The sequence below is a fragment of the Mauremys reevesii genome, linkage group 3 (genome assembly GCF_016161935.1).
Source record: "Mauremys reevesii isolate NIE-2019 linkage group 3, ASM1616193v1, whole genome shotgun sequence".
In the NCBI taxonomy this organism is placed as follows: domain Eukaryota; kingdom Metazoa; phylum Chordata; order Testudines; family Geoemydidae; genus Mauremys; species Mauremys reevesii.
This window is the reverse complement of record NC_052625.1, coordinates 11,356,825-11,370,772: the sequence shown is the minus strand read 5'-3', so window position 1 is coordinate 11,370,772 and position 13,948 is coordinate 11,356,825. Positions and strand designations below refer to the sequence as shown.

Below are 13,948 nucleotides of genomic sequence, written 5' to 3'. Positions count from 1 at the left end.
TGATGTCATGGGGCTTTGAATTAGATCATAGTTTGTCAGGGATTGTCTAATTTTGTTGACCTCCTGCAAATAGTCAGACAAGTGACTGTACAAAGTCTTTTGTGGAGTTCACTATTTGTTTTTTCCCACATTATATTTGTCCAGATCGCAAGTCAAAAGACAGTTTTTCTAAGTGCCAGCTCTGCAAACTCAACCTGTCAGGTGGAGATAAAGCTGTGTTCTTTCTGCCTCTGATGTCCTCATGAAGATTCCACACTCAGGACTTAGGTGAGCGAGGCAGAATAAAACTGGGCTTGCTCTTCCATAGCTGTATTGTCTCTGAAGTGATAACAGTGTCGTATGTAGAGAGAGATCTTTGCTGCTTTTCTGCCTGGCCTCGTGGAGGATGAGGTGTGATGGAGCCCCCTCACACAACGTGACCTGCAGTGGTCAATCCCTCACTGGCTCCACCAGCTTCATGCATTTCCTCGTCGTCATGGAAGATGAGCATGCCACATGGCCAGACATAGTTCTAAACTTTCTTCTTCAGTGACATCTGCCCTGAGGATGTCCCCCTCCTCTGGCTCCTGCCTCAAGAATGAGCAAGTGCAAGTACAGACCAGGTGCTGCAACTGGCAGGAGTAGATGGAACCCTGCCAAAATCTTTGGCGCTCCCAACCCTAGCAAAACCCACCATCTTAGTCTCGCCACTTACTGAGGATAGTAAAAGAAAGGACATTTATTAAATGTATGGCAGGAATGGTTACTTCAGAAAACTAGGATGAAAGTGGACCTCAGTTTCTAGGTCCCAGCTAATTTTTCTCAATGACCAACTCTATCTCATATGACAGCATCAATTCCCCACTGCAGATTTCTGGTAGAGCTAAGCCGTTTTGAGTTGTGTCTTCCTTCAAGATGCCCCTGTGCGCAGAGAGATGTTTTCAGCCTGACCATGCTAAATCAGTCCCTTTCGTAGGTCATGTGTTCAGATTTGGAAATGATTGTCTATCCCGAAGAATAAGTTCCACAGTAGGGAGAACAAATTTCATCCATGGTGATCTGATAGAGTTTGGAACTGACTTGTGTTTAGCGAGAAATGAATCTACTCCATGATCTGCACCTCATCCAGCGTTGTGAACACTGGAAATGCACAAGCACATCTTGATTTGGCAGTGGTGGAGTTTATAGTATGCATTTTCAATGAGGGCAGAAGGGTTCTTTTATTTATTTTTAGTGGCGTGTGTGTACATTTCAAAATCAGGTGAACAGGGAATCATATATGAGATAGAGATAAGACTTGCCATCCATGAATAGGGGCCATGTTTGACTTTTTTGTTCTTAAGTTCACATATTTTATTAAAGTACATCAGATAATGAGAAATACAAATTATACCTTCTGATGCAACAAAAAAGAAAGACCAGGACATAACTTACTGTTCCATTTAGCAATGAACACAGCTGCCTTAATTATAGTGAAGACATCCCATGTTTTTCACATGTCATGTCTAACAATTTTTGTACATCCTCTCTTTTATATCCCATCGCTTTTGGCCTATTCCTACTCCCCATGCTCCCTGGGTGAAATTATGACCTTGTTGAAATCAATGGCAAAACTCCCATTGACTTCAGTGGTGTAAAGGATTTCACCCACTGACTTTACAAACTCTGTATAATGATATTTCCCTTCCCTATTCTTGTTGTTATGCTTCTCCGTTATTCCCTCTCTTTGGGCTTACTGCTGTGCTAAGTCACCACAATATCCAGAGGTTTATAAAATTGCTTTTGAAGCCTACCAGTATTCAACCATGCGTACTACCATACATGTGTATTTTCACTGTGATCATCAGTGAGGAAGTTTCATGTTATAGACAGCCAGAACTTTACTGTGTAAATAATAGACAGGACTTGGTGTGGAGATATTGGGCTTTTTAAAATATTTTGCAATGCATAAGAGAGGCTACTTCTGTTCATTAGATACCTAGTGCTAAATGTCCAGAGAGTCTTCATTTATGTATTAATGATAATGAAATAATAAGGGTTCAGCCAAGGCCTGTGTTAGTGGAGGTGTATAGCCACTTGGGACATACCCGGGCACAATCCAGACTAATGAGGAGCTGTGCCACCTCTACCCTTTAACCTGGAGTGCCCTTTACCCTGCTTTGTTGCTGTAGTTTAAAGTCTGGACGGCTCACAAACAGCCTCCAGCGTGCAAGTCATCCCCAGCTCTGGCTGTGTGTGTACTTCCACCAGGCAACCATGCCTGGGCCCTTATCAGCCTTGGTTATATTGCAGGGTGACCCCAACTCACCCCCAGTCCTAGATTTCCCTCCAGAAATGTATGTTCTGTACTGCCCAGCCCTCTCCTGGACAATACAACCTTATATACAGTCAATTATTTTATTAATAGAAATGCTATGCACACATCTTGTTACCTCAAATGGTGTTTCCCAAACACTTCAGTTCAAACACACTTAGATAAAACAATAAAACAAGTTTATTAACCACAAAAAGAGAGATTTGAAGTGAGTACAAGTAATGAGGCACAAAATTCAGAAATAGTTACAAGAAAAGTAAAGATAAAATGCAATTGGTGCCTAACTTAACAAACTAGATTAGGTTCAAGCAAAGTTTCTCACTGACCAAAACCTCTAGGTCAGGACCCCTTTTCCCCTTACTGTGCAATGAATGGATCATCAGAGAGAGAGAGCAAGGGTGCCTGGGGGTGTTTGCCCCTCTTTTTATAGTGTCCCCTCTTGGAAAACATTTCCAGCTGACATTCTGGAGACAAAATGTCTATGGGGAAGGACGTTCCCTGCTGCTTTTCCTCACCAGTTTGAGATTTCTTTGGTTATCCTTCTTGCTTGACTACTCTGTTTACTGCTAACATGCAAATTAAGCAGAGCACACATTCCTTTGTTTGAGACAGACCTGTTTGTCAACTTCTGCGATGGTTTGGAACATGTGTTAAAAACATTATACAGGGAAATCTTATAACTTCACATCCAATGTTGCCATTGCCACACATGTTTTATCAGGACAATATTGACCAGCAGATGCTGAGTTTTCAGATGATACCTCACAAGGCAGACTTTGCACAAAGTTTATTACAACACTGTGTAGGTTGTGGACACAGGGATACATTCTATCACACCTCTCTGTCCCATGAAGATAAGTGCCTCTTAGGCATACAAGAGAAGTGCATCAGCTTCTGTATTACTTTAAGGGATGCATAGTACACTCTCCTCTGTGGCTGGATGTACTGCCTTCATGCCCTTCCCTTCTCCTTCAGGATGGCCTTCCTCCTATAGGCAATCCCTGTGTTCAGATATTGCTGTCTGACCCCACATGTGGTTGTGTGACAATTACCATGTTGGTCAACGCACCAGGGATTGAACGAGGGTTCTTTAGCGCGAAAAAGCACGAGCTGCTACAGTACGCTAACAAACTCATATCCACTGTGGATCAGACATCGTGGGGAACATGTCATGCACACTGTGACTAATCAGTGGTTACCATTGCAGAGGTGGGGAGGCAGTTTGCATCCTCCCCATAATTCGTTTTGCACCCAGGCTTGGGCCAACCATAACTTGGCCCTACGTTTCTACATTTATGGGAGATGTTCTCTCTGGCATGCTAGCAAAGATGAGTGTGGCGTGAATAATAGAGAAAAAAATCTATTCAGCATACATTCCATAGGGAAAACGCCACTAAATATGCAGAATAGTGTACAAATAGCCTCCCAAATTATTCGACCAGAGAGTGGGTAATGGGGGAAAAAAACTATTAATCAAATAATTGATTTTTATTTTTTTTTAAATATTGGAAACTTCGCCTAATACGCTACATGACCTGCTCTAGTCTCAAAGCAAACTGGAAAAATAACCACTGAGTTTAATAAGAGCTGAACAGAACTACATGTGGAGAAGGAAAGCTGCTGCAGCTCAGCCCTGAGCTGCTTACTTAGCTTCTTAGTTAGGCAAAGTTCAGACCTGACTTTAATAGTGCTGGGCCTGCTTACTCTGGGACTGAATGTGGCTTGTTCGGCCAGATCCCCAGCAGGCGTTGCTTTATTGAACGCAGTGGAGCTGGGCTGATTTACACCAGCTGAAGATGTGGCTCATGACCTCAATGAATATATTGCTTGTAAAAGGACTTCAGGACTGGGACCACAGATTATCTAAGAGAAGTCAACTCCCCAGCTCTCCGACGGCATATGAAACAACACGTTCAAAGAATAAAGCACAAATTAGAAGCAAAACCAACCCTCCTTGCCTGCGCACACCCGGAAGAGCTGTTTCTTCTGAGTACACCAGAGAACGGCTGCATTTCATACATGTATACTGATGGTGCTGTTGCGTACCGTACATATGTGCTACCTGTCAACATGGCAAGAAGCTACTGCTTTTCAACATCGTTATTACTGAAACATTTCTCCTTAAAAGAGATAAATACAAACACCATTTATTGGCCCGGTGGCTAGAACACTAGAGAGTAGGGCTCAGGAAGCGTGAATTCTATACCCAGTACTGTTCTGCTGGGTAATTTGGGGTAAGTCAATGCACTGCTCTGTGACTCAGTTTCCCTATCTCATGGTGATATTTACCTTGTTTTTAAAGCACTTGAAGAACTACTGATGAAATGTGCTGCATAAAAGCTAGACATTACTATTATTACCCTTTTATGAATCTGGCCCTGAATGCAGAGATTGTAACTGGATGAAATATTTTTCGAATGAAAAGCCTTCTAACTAAAAATTGCTTATGCTTTTTCTCACACATGGACCTGGGTGAAATGTTTCGGGGGAACAGTTTATTTGCCAAAAAATGCAGCTTGGGTTGATCCAACCCTGTTTACAAATATGACACAATTAGTTACAGCTGGGAAAACCCTTTTTTCAGGCTACTGAGCATAAATGCTCACAGCTCCCTTTGTGACCTTTAGCCTAGTGGCTTGGATGCTTGCCTGGGCCCTGGGAGGCTCATGTTTGAATCCCCACCATGGAGCAGAGACTTGCAGTCAGACTATCCCCTGTTGAGCAGCCGTGCCACCAGGCTGGAGGCTATTCTGTACTCCAGCACTCCTGCTGAAGCTGTTTCACAGTGTGTACATACTTAAATATCCAGTGGGCTAATGAATCAGACAGCGCGAAGATTTGAATCCACATCCCCTACCTCCCACAGGCGTGCCTTTGCCTTAATCACCCGGCTACAGAATTTTTACAAAGTGGAACAACTTCAGAAGCAGAGAGTGAGCGACATCCCAGACAAAGGCCCCAACCAGGGACACACCCAGACAGGGAGTCTGCTGGCCTGAAGCAGACTTTTCGATTTACTGACAAATTCTGAACAGTTTTGGAGCTGACCCAAATAATAGCTCTGATTTTTCGGTCTGCTGGCTGAACTGAAAAATTGATACATTTTTGTTACACTGTCGTTTCAATGTGGCCTAATTGGTCACAAGAGTCACGTGGTTTTGCTCTGCTCCTTGATTGGCTTAGCATACCCCTATTTGGTCAGGAAGGTTAGCGGAAGCCTTACTCATTGGTCAGAAGGTGTGGTTCAGTTTAGTGGACTCTGCTAAATTATTCAGGGGAAAAACACCTGATTTGGGCATCTCCAGGGATGGGCTTTGTGCTGCTCCCTGCTTAAAAAAAAAAAAAAAAAGTGAGGGCATGGCTGCTTATCCTCCCTGCAAAAACAATCCAGCTTGTTAAAGGAGCTGGTAGATCTGCCCAGTGGCTCCCTGAAGACCCTGGGTGGGCTTTCTAGGCCACTGGTCATTCCTAGCAAGAAGACAACATAAAGTAGGCCTGGAGGTATATTGTGTGAAGACAGAGAGCATCCTGGGGCCCTCCGTAGCTTTGCATAGACCAGATAAACAGCCAGATTCTGAATGTTCCCCCATCACTAGATTTATCTGTAGTTGGCTATGCTGAGGCTGGCTTTCCACATGCTGCTTACATGTGGTTTGGCTAAGTTAAGGCTGCTTTACAGCTTGCTTTTACATGTGGTTTGGCCATGGTGAGGCTGGTTTGCCGTGTGCTTTTACATGGAGTTTGGCTATGTTAGTGCTGGGGGCTGCATGTTTAGTATTTGATTCCCTCTTGTAGCCAGATTGCACAGGTCGTAGGAAATAGAGATGCTGTAGGTACATCGTAGGGTGCTGTTTGAGAAACAGGCTGCCTTTACTTCCCGCCACTCTGGGATAAAAAATACCACCCTTAGCCACAAAATCACCCCCTTTATGCCAGCTGCCCTGGAGTCTGATTTGGAGTCACGTTTCCTTGTTTTGCGTGACTGGTTACGGATTACCATGCCATGTCTAGAGACAGAATCAGAGTCTCCAGCTATTTCCAGGCCTGTGAGATCTGGAGCACTGTAGCAGGGTGCTGGTGCAAAGGCACCTAATTAGCCCTTGCTCAGGCAGCCCGCCCCAATCAGGGGAAATAGATTGGGGCCGGGGAGAAGTCTGGTACCTGACCTTTAGAACTGGCTGCACCTGTGGGCCTGAGGGTTCAAGGGCTATAAAGACTGGCTGGCAGCCAGAAGAGAGGGAGTTGGCCAGGGGAAGGTCAGTCTCTGGGCTGAGGGCAGACTCTGGGTGGAAGAGGAGACCGTAAGGCCTGCTCTGTATATAGCATATCACCGGTGGTGGGAAAACGTGTAAATAAAGCCACGGGTGCTGCAGAAGAAAAAGCATCTCTGTGCTTTACTGGGGCAGCCAGTGGGCCCCAGGAAGAGGGGTGGGCAGAGGACTTGTTACAAGCGCCTCTTTCCTTGTGTGTATCCACATGGGTATACACTATATTACAAATAGTAAAGGGACTTACTATGAGTTACTCTAGCCCTCCCAGTCGTCTCTTCACCGCTCTAAATTGCCAAATATAGCTTTCCTGGTCATGTCTCCTGAAACACTGAACTGTAGAGCAGGGGTTCTCAACTCCATGGCCCTCCTGTGCCACAACAACTAGTTTTCTGCATACAAAAGACAGGGCCGGCATTAAGAGGTACCAAGCATGGCAATTGCTTGGGCCACCATAGCACAGAGGCCCCCAAGAAACTACGTTGCTCAGTCTTCGGCTTCAGCCCCGGGTGACAGGGCTCGGGGCCCTGGGCTTCAGCCTCATGTAGTGGGCGTTGGCTTTCTGCTCTGGGCCCCAGCGAGTCTAATGCTGACCCTGCTTGACGGAGCCCCTGAAACCTGCTCGCGGACCCCTGGTTGAGAACCACTGCTGTAGCGGATTCAAAATGAGAAAATGTCAAGCTACAAGCTCACTTTTATTCAGCCGACCTCTGGCAAGCTTGGACAATTGAGCACCTTCAGAACCACACAACAAGAATTGGCAACCATTTATTGACTGTCTATCGCTCCCTATCTTCAACTAGCCCTCAAAAGATATAAGCAGGAGAGTGACAAATTTGGTGCATGTGACTCATGTGTAATTTAGTAAACATCACTTCTAGAGGCCTTGGCTTTAACGTTTGGCCCTGGCTGGATCCAATGATCTTTGTCTGTATTATTATGCTAATCAAGTCAGCCTCCTTTCCAAAGAATCAATTAGACTCATCCATCATTTTTCAATTCCTCAATCCATTTTTCTTTCAGGTGCTTTTCTTCCTAAGGACTTATCCTAGAGACTGCATCTTCAAGATTCATTAACGTTATTAAGATTTGAGTCACTTGCATTTTTTTTCTTAGTAATGCAAACTCCAAATGCAACTTGGAACAAAATAAAAACGTTGCAGATGTCCTTATCAGCTAATTTCATTGTTTTTTGCCTTGCTTTCATAAATGCACCATGCAATCAACCAGTTCTGCGTGCTCAGTTTTTATTGAGGTTACCCTTCACCTTGCCTTTATTATTCCTTGTTAACTTCTCAGGGGAAGCGGGTGGGGGAGAAGCGCACTAAATGTAAGCTCTCTTCCAAGAATCCATCTAACGAGAGAGAGAAATCATTTCCAGATGCCTTTTCAGGACATAGCAACTTAACAGTGCATTAGGTGTCACTTAAACTTTTTAATCACTTGCCAGAGGCTGTGTTGCAGAAAACCCGAATGGAGATTATAGAAATAAGGTACAGTAAATGCGGCTTCATGTGCAAATAGTCTAGAAACAAACATATTTAACAGATGAAGAAAAAAGGCAGAACAAATCCTTTCACCTTGGCGGGTTTCTTGAGTAGCTAATCTCTGTGTGACTCACAGTCAGAAACAAATATTTTATCTGTGAGACTGGAGAGGAAATACTCCACCCACTGAAGCTTTGATATAAAAAGAACATTGCATATTAGAGCTTTAAAATACTTCTTTCTAAATGCTTTGAGTGAGTAGCTGTTCTCCCTTTGCCATGGATGAACCTCTACTCTTAGTTAAACTGCCTTGAATCTGAAGGAAATCCATGGCTTTCAAAGAAGCTGCTCTGGATTTACTCCAGTGTAACTGAAAGCAAAGGTTTCAGAGTAGCAGCCGTGTTAGTCTGTATCCGCAAAAAGAACAAGTGTACTTGTGGCACCTTAGAGACTAACACATTTATTTGAGTATAAGCTTTCGTGGGCTACAGCCCACTTCATCGGATGTATAGAATGGAACATATAGTGAGGAGATAAATATACATACAGAGAACATGAAAAGGTGGGAGTTGCCCAATCAACTCTAAGAGGCCAATTAATTAAGATGAACTGTTGTCACCAAAAAAACTTTTGTAGTGATAATCAAGATAGCCCCTTTCAGACAGTTTGACAAGAAGGTGTGAGGATACTTAACATGAGGAAATAGATTCAATGTGTGTGATGGCTCAGCCATTCCTAATCTCTATTTAAGCCTAAATTGATTGTATCTAGTTTGCATATCAATTCAAGTTCAGCAGTTTCTCCTTGGAGTCTGTTTTTGGAGCAGAGCAGAGGGTGCTGGGCTAATCTGTAATTTACCTTTCTGTTTTTAACTTCTGCCGAGTAAATTTTCAACAAGTACCTTCCTTTCCCTGAGCTCCGATTCACTCGGTGGCAAGGGTCTCTGACATAACTAGGGGACACGGCGTCTACAAAGAAAGTTTAGAGCTAATGGCTTTTTTACTTCTGAATCCCATGAAACAAGACGTCTGGAGGTCTGAAATCCAAAGAGACAGAAACCGTAAATATTTAAAATTGAGCCATCTTGTTTCAGTTAGCATTTATAGAGTGATTCACAATTTCAGTTAAATTTTCATAAACAGATGCAGTACCATAGGCTCATAATGGAAAATATGTCCTGAAATTATGATATTCGCTTTCTAGAAGAGATTCATTTCAGACTTCTCTTTCCAACTTTATTTCACTCAATAGAGTTCAGGGCTTATGGGGCAGTGGGGAATCCAGGAATTTAAGAGCTTTTGCTATGTTCCATTTATCTGTGCTCTCACACTGTAAACAGCCTCATCGGTCATCACATCTACTCGTAAAAACGGAACAAACAAAGCTGGCAAGCGAACCTGCATAATCTTTCAGACCAAATTCCTCAATAAGCCACAGAAGATAAGGGCTGAATTCAGCTTCCTCCTCTCCCCACCTCCAACACTCCCCAAACCTCCACCTTCAAAAGTGGCAGATAGCAAGAAGAGACTGTGAAGGCACAGTTATTATTTTGGAGACTGAGTGTAGTGCTTCACAATCCCTTCCAAGTACTGTCTGAAATGAGTTCAGCATTTTTCCACCAGCATCACTGGACCAGTTCTTCTGAGTTCCACTGGACCAGTTCTTCTGAGTTTTCAGTCCTTAAAGTTCAAAGGGTCCTTCTTTCAAATGAACCAAGCTTTCAATCATCATGAGATTGGCCTAAATATCACAATGCTTTAGAAATAATAATTTGTGGGTTCTTTTTATTTGCCTCCTGGTGTTAGCGTGTTTAGGGGCAAACATTTTCAAGCTTTTCTCCACAATGATGAGGGCTAGAAACTTTGATTTTTGAAATGGAAGCTGAGCTTCTCACATCAGAACTGAATTGCAACAGCAACCAGAGTTGGCGGAGCTTGTTCAGTTTCCATGGCCTGGGGTTCTGCCTACACTTGTAAGGGTCTGTGGAGGGAATCAATAGGCTGGGTCGTTGCACTCAAGGCAGTCTGGTATAAGCTAGGCCTCTTTGGCACATCATTTTAGTGGGACTGCACATGAACATTTTCTTTCAAAATATAGGGAGTCACTATAAGCATGGAACATCTGCGCCAGCCGCACTCAGTTCCTAGTATCATGGCAGGAGGGAAGCCCAATAATTTGCACAGAACATTCCAGAAATGCATCACAGGGATATTCCACACATGTACACAGCATTAGCCCCAGTAGTAGCTGGGGATTGGTCCTGCTTTGAGCAGGGGGTTGGACTAGATGACCTCCTGAGGTCCCTGCCAACCCTGATATTCTATGATTCCATGATTAGCAGGCTGGTTCCTGCCCCTCCAGGTAAGGCGTGGCAGGCTTCACTAAAATTATATAAATATAAAGCCTCTCGGGCTTTAATGTTGTAGTACTCTGTGCTGAATTATTACTTCAAATCTCCCATGCTATTGCTAAAGCAGAGCCCATGGTAGCCCTGGCAGGATAGCAAGTGTCGACCCACCACTAGCGTTTTTACTCACAATAAATTTAGCCAACCTGGTGGTAAAAAAGCTAGCGGATGGTCTAGAATAATGCTCCTGCCCGCGTTCCCTCAGTGGAGTTGCACAGGCAGAACTGCAACAGAGGGGAGTTTTAAGACAGCTCAGTGAAAATAAGTGCAAAAGAAGGGGGGCTGTGTTTTAACACCCGCCCCCAACTCCTAATGTCCTGCAGCATGGGAAAACCAGTTCAGAGCTATGTGCTAACCAGTGGATATTTCCTCTGTAATGTAGGGAGGAAAACAAAATACAGCGCTTGATCGTGGAACTCCCATTGAAGTCATTCAGAACGGGTCATCTGAAGGCCGTGACCGAAGTACATCTGAGAAGAAGAGGATCAGACAGTCCCTTTGTTCTGAAAAGGATCTCTCCTCTCTTGCCTCAGGGTCCAGTCGCTACCTAACTCTTATGCCGCTTGGGTTCCTGTTACGAGCCATATATGTACAACAAGGTGTATATTTTGTGCTACCCGCTGCAGTGTGGAGATGGAGGAACCTGGCTGCAGAGACAAAGCGAGAAAGATATGTCAGACTGGCCATCAGGATGAGAATTGACAGTGGGATTCTCATGCCCTCACATCCCATTGGAATTTTAGCCTATTCGGATCTCAGCTTTACCCTCAGTTCTGTTACCATTCCAGCTCGGCTAATACAGGAAATAATACAACACATTGCCATCCCTGCATTTCATTTAGCTCCTGACATCAGAAATCTAAAGCAGTGTACAGTGAGATTGCTGAAGGACTAGATCTATGGGGATTCAGTCTGGTTTATTTTCAAATGTGATTGCTGAACATTATCCAGGTTTGATGGGAAAAAGATTAAGGAGCGAATGTAAATCTTGTGCTATCATTTTATTTGTGCACAGACATACATTTTTAAACTCAGACAGCCCTTAACAAGAAGCAACATGATCCTCCTTAGACTTGTTTCTGAGCTTTACTGGTGAAGTTCTTTGATTATGATAGTTTCCATGCTGCCTACAGTTTCAGTGCAACTTTGACTGCGGGCTGCCACTGTCAAGATTTCTCTTTGAACAAAATTGGCATCTCAGCAGATTATGTTGCCTAAGGATTTGAATAAATCCCAGTTAGTATGGACATTAAAAAATGGATTTTGGATGCTGCTCACTGCATTACAGTAAGGGGCCTTTGAAAAATGTAATTGTGTTCAAAATCCCACATTCATTCTCTCTCCCCCCCCGATGAAGATTTCTGGATAATTGACTGGTTGCTTTAAGTAGTGCCATGAAACTGCTTTTGGAAGTTTGACGATAACTCTGGAGTTTGCTTTTGATTAGTGACACAATGTGAGAAATACATTGAAAATACACATTACCCACTCAGAGCACCATCCCAATCGCCTAACACCACTAGCCAGGGGTAACCTTCCCCTACATGACACCGGGACAGAGTAGTCCTTTGAATATGTTTCAGGCCTTATCTTACTCCTATTGGAGTTAATGGGAAGTGTCCTACTGATTTCACAAGGAGCAGGATTGAGACTATAAAACATCTCATCACTTCTCTAGTTAGGGAGCTGAGCTTGAAGTTGGAACGATAGACATATAAAACTTTCGGAAAGAATGAAAACTCTTCTGGGTACATTTGGGGCAAATTAAGCATGTAGCTTTCAGCACTCTGTTTCTTTATATCTTCCTAGTGTTCTTTGGTCCTGGCCCAAGAGCGGCAATAAGAAGAATGTGCTGAGCAGGAAAAAAGTATTCTGGATAGGTAGACGAAAGTTTCAAATGTTTCCCAGGGTCTGATCCAGTGTCCATCAAAGATAAGGGAGCTCCTTCCATTCATTTCAATAATAATACTGAGCTCTCCTACAGCGCTCTTCATCAGTAGTTCTCAAAGCGCTTTACAGAGGAGGTCAGCATCCATGGGTCTTGGACTGGGCTCAAAGTGCAGGAAGTTTGGCTTGGTGGGTTCATGCGGTGGGGTGGGAGGGTGCTCAGTTTGCACTAAGTAGCAGGTAGGCAGTTTTTATCTCTGATGGAAAATAATGTGGCCTGACAAGAGGCCCAAGTCAGGGAGACATGCGATTAGATGGATCGCCCATGTCTATAGCCCCCATGGAGTTCAACATTTATTTATGAACCCTGTCAGCCTTTCCTTACAGGGCCAAGAGCAATGGAGTAAATACAGCCATACATGCAACACTGGATCCAGGACAAAAGCTGCCCTCAGAGTCTTCTGAGGGATCTGTGGGTTTGGCACCAATTGATAGTCCTGCTAGAGCCTGCTTCAGAATGTGAACCATGGAGGATGGGAAAGGTCACCTTCTGAGTTCTCGCAAAGATAGGGACCTTTCCCCTGGGGGAAATGGGAATAAAAGTATTTGGGGGTGGGGGGAGGAGCCCTAAAGTTAGGGAGACAGCCAGAGAAGCAAAGGACCCAGCCAGTGTTACTAAATCATCCTCTGAAAGCTCCCACTGGAGTGGCACTACCACATAGACCCCGATCCTCCACAAATGACCCAAGGCACTTTTATACTGCTGGTGAGGACCTCCTGGAAAATTCCAGACCAGCGACTGGACCCTGAGGCAAGAGAGGAGAGATTCTTTTCAGAACAAAGGGACTGCCTGATCGTCCTCTTCTCAGATGTACTTCGGTCACGGCCCCAGGCAGGAGTAAGGAAATTGTGAGTTATAATTTGACAGCAGTTTAATCACAGCAGGCCCCACAGTCTCACTGGCATGAGAGACTCAGGGGTTCCTGAGGGGTCTCCACCCTATTGTTGCGTCTTGAGCCCAGACTCCTCCCCACCATTGGTCTTCACTGTCTACAAGCTGGCAACAGTAGTGCACTTAAAATGCCAGGTGATACAGGAATAGATTCTGATGGAAAGGCCTTGCAGCCCTGAGAGAAAGAGTAGCAATCTCACGATCATCCAGAGATGGGGGAGAAAGTTCTCCTACTCACCACAGCTAACTGACCACCAAAAAGCAGCCGGGACTCTAACGAGATGCCCAAATGGTTAACTTGGGTAACCACTAATGAACACACACACCCTCCACCAAGGGGGCAGGTATGATCTGTCCATGCAGTCTGACTGCTTCCCACTACCTCAATTTTATCTAGATTTAGGTTCAACCAATTTTCTCTCCTTCTCATCTCAGCCAGACACTGGAAGGGACATTCAGCTGCAAATGGAGATACAAAGGGATCTGTTGAGCCACCAGCATGAGCCATAGGTGAGGCGACTCAACAGCACAAGAAATGGCGTGGTCCAGCAGACTAACCACAGGACTGAGATCAATAGCCTAATCCCAGTGCTGACGCAGACCCCCTCTGTGGTTTTTGCCAATTCACATGGGCCAAGCTTTGGTGCCCAGTCC

The 13,948-nt window shown here is 44.3% G+C and overlaps 1 long non-coding RNA gene across 1 annotated transcript in view; it reads left to right on the top strand.

Annotated features, from left to right (window-relative positions):
• LOC120401692 overlaps window positions 1–12,217 on the top strand; it is a 39,186-nt gene extending 26,969 nt beyond the window's left edge. Inside the window, exons 2-3 of the long non-coding RNA XR_005596651.1 lie at window positions 145–267; window positions 10,838–12,217. This is a non-coding gene — a long non-coding RNA (uncharacterized LOC120401692). The remainder of the gene's footprint in view (window positions 1–144; window positions 268–10,837) is intronic.
• Window positions 12,218–13,948: the final 1,731 nt, after the last annotated feature.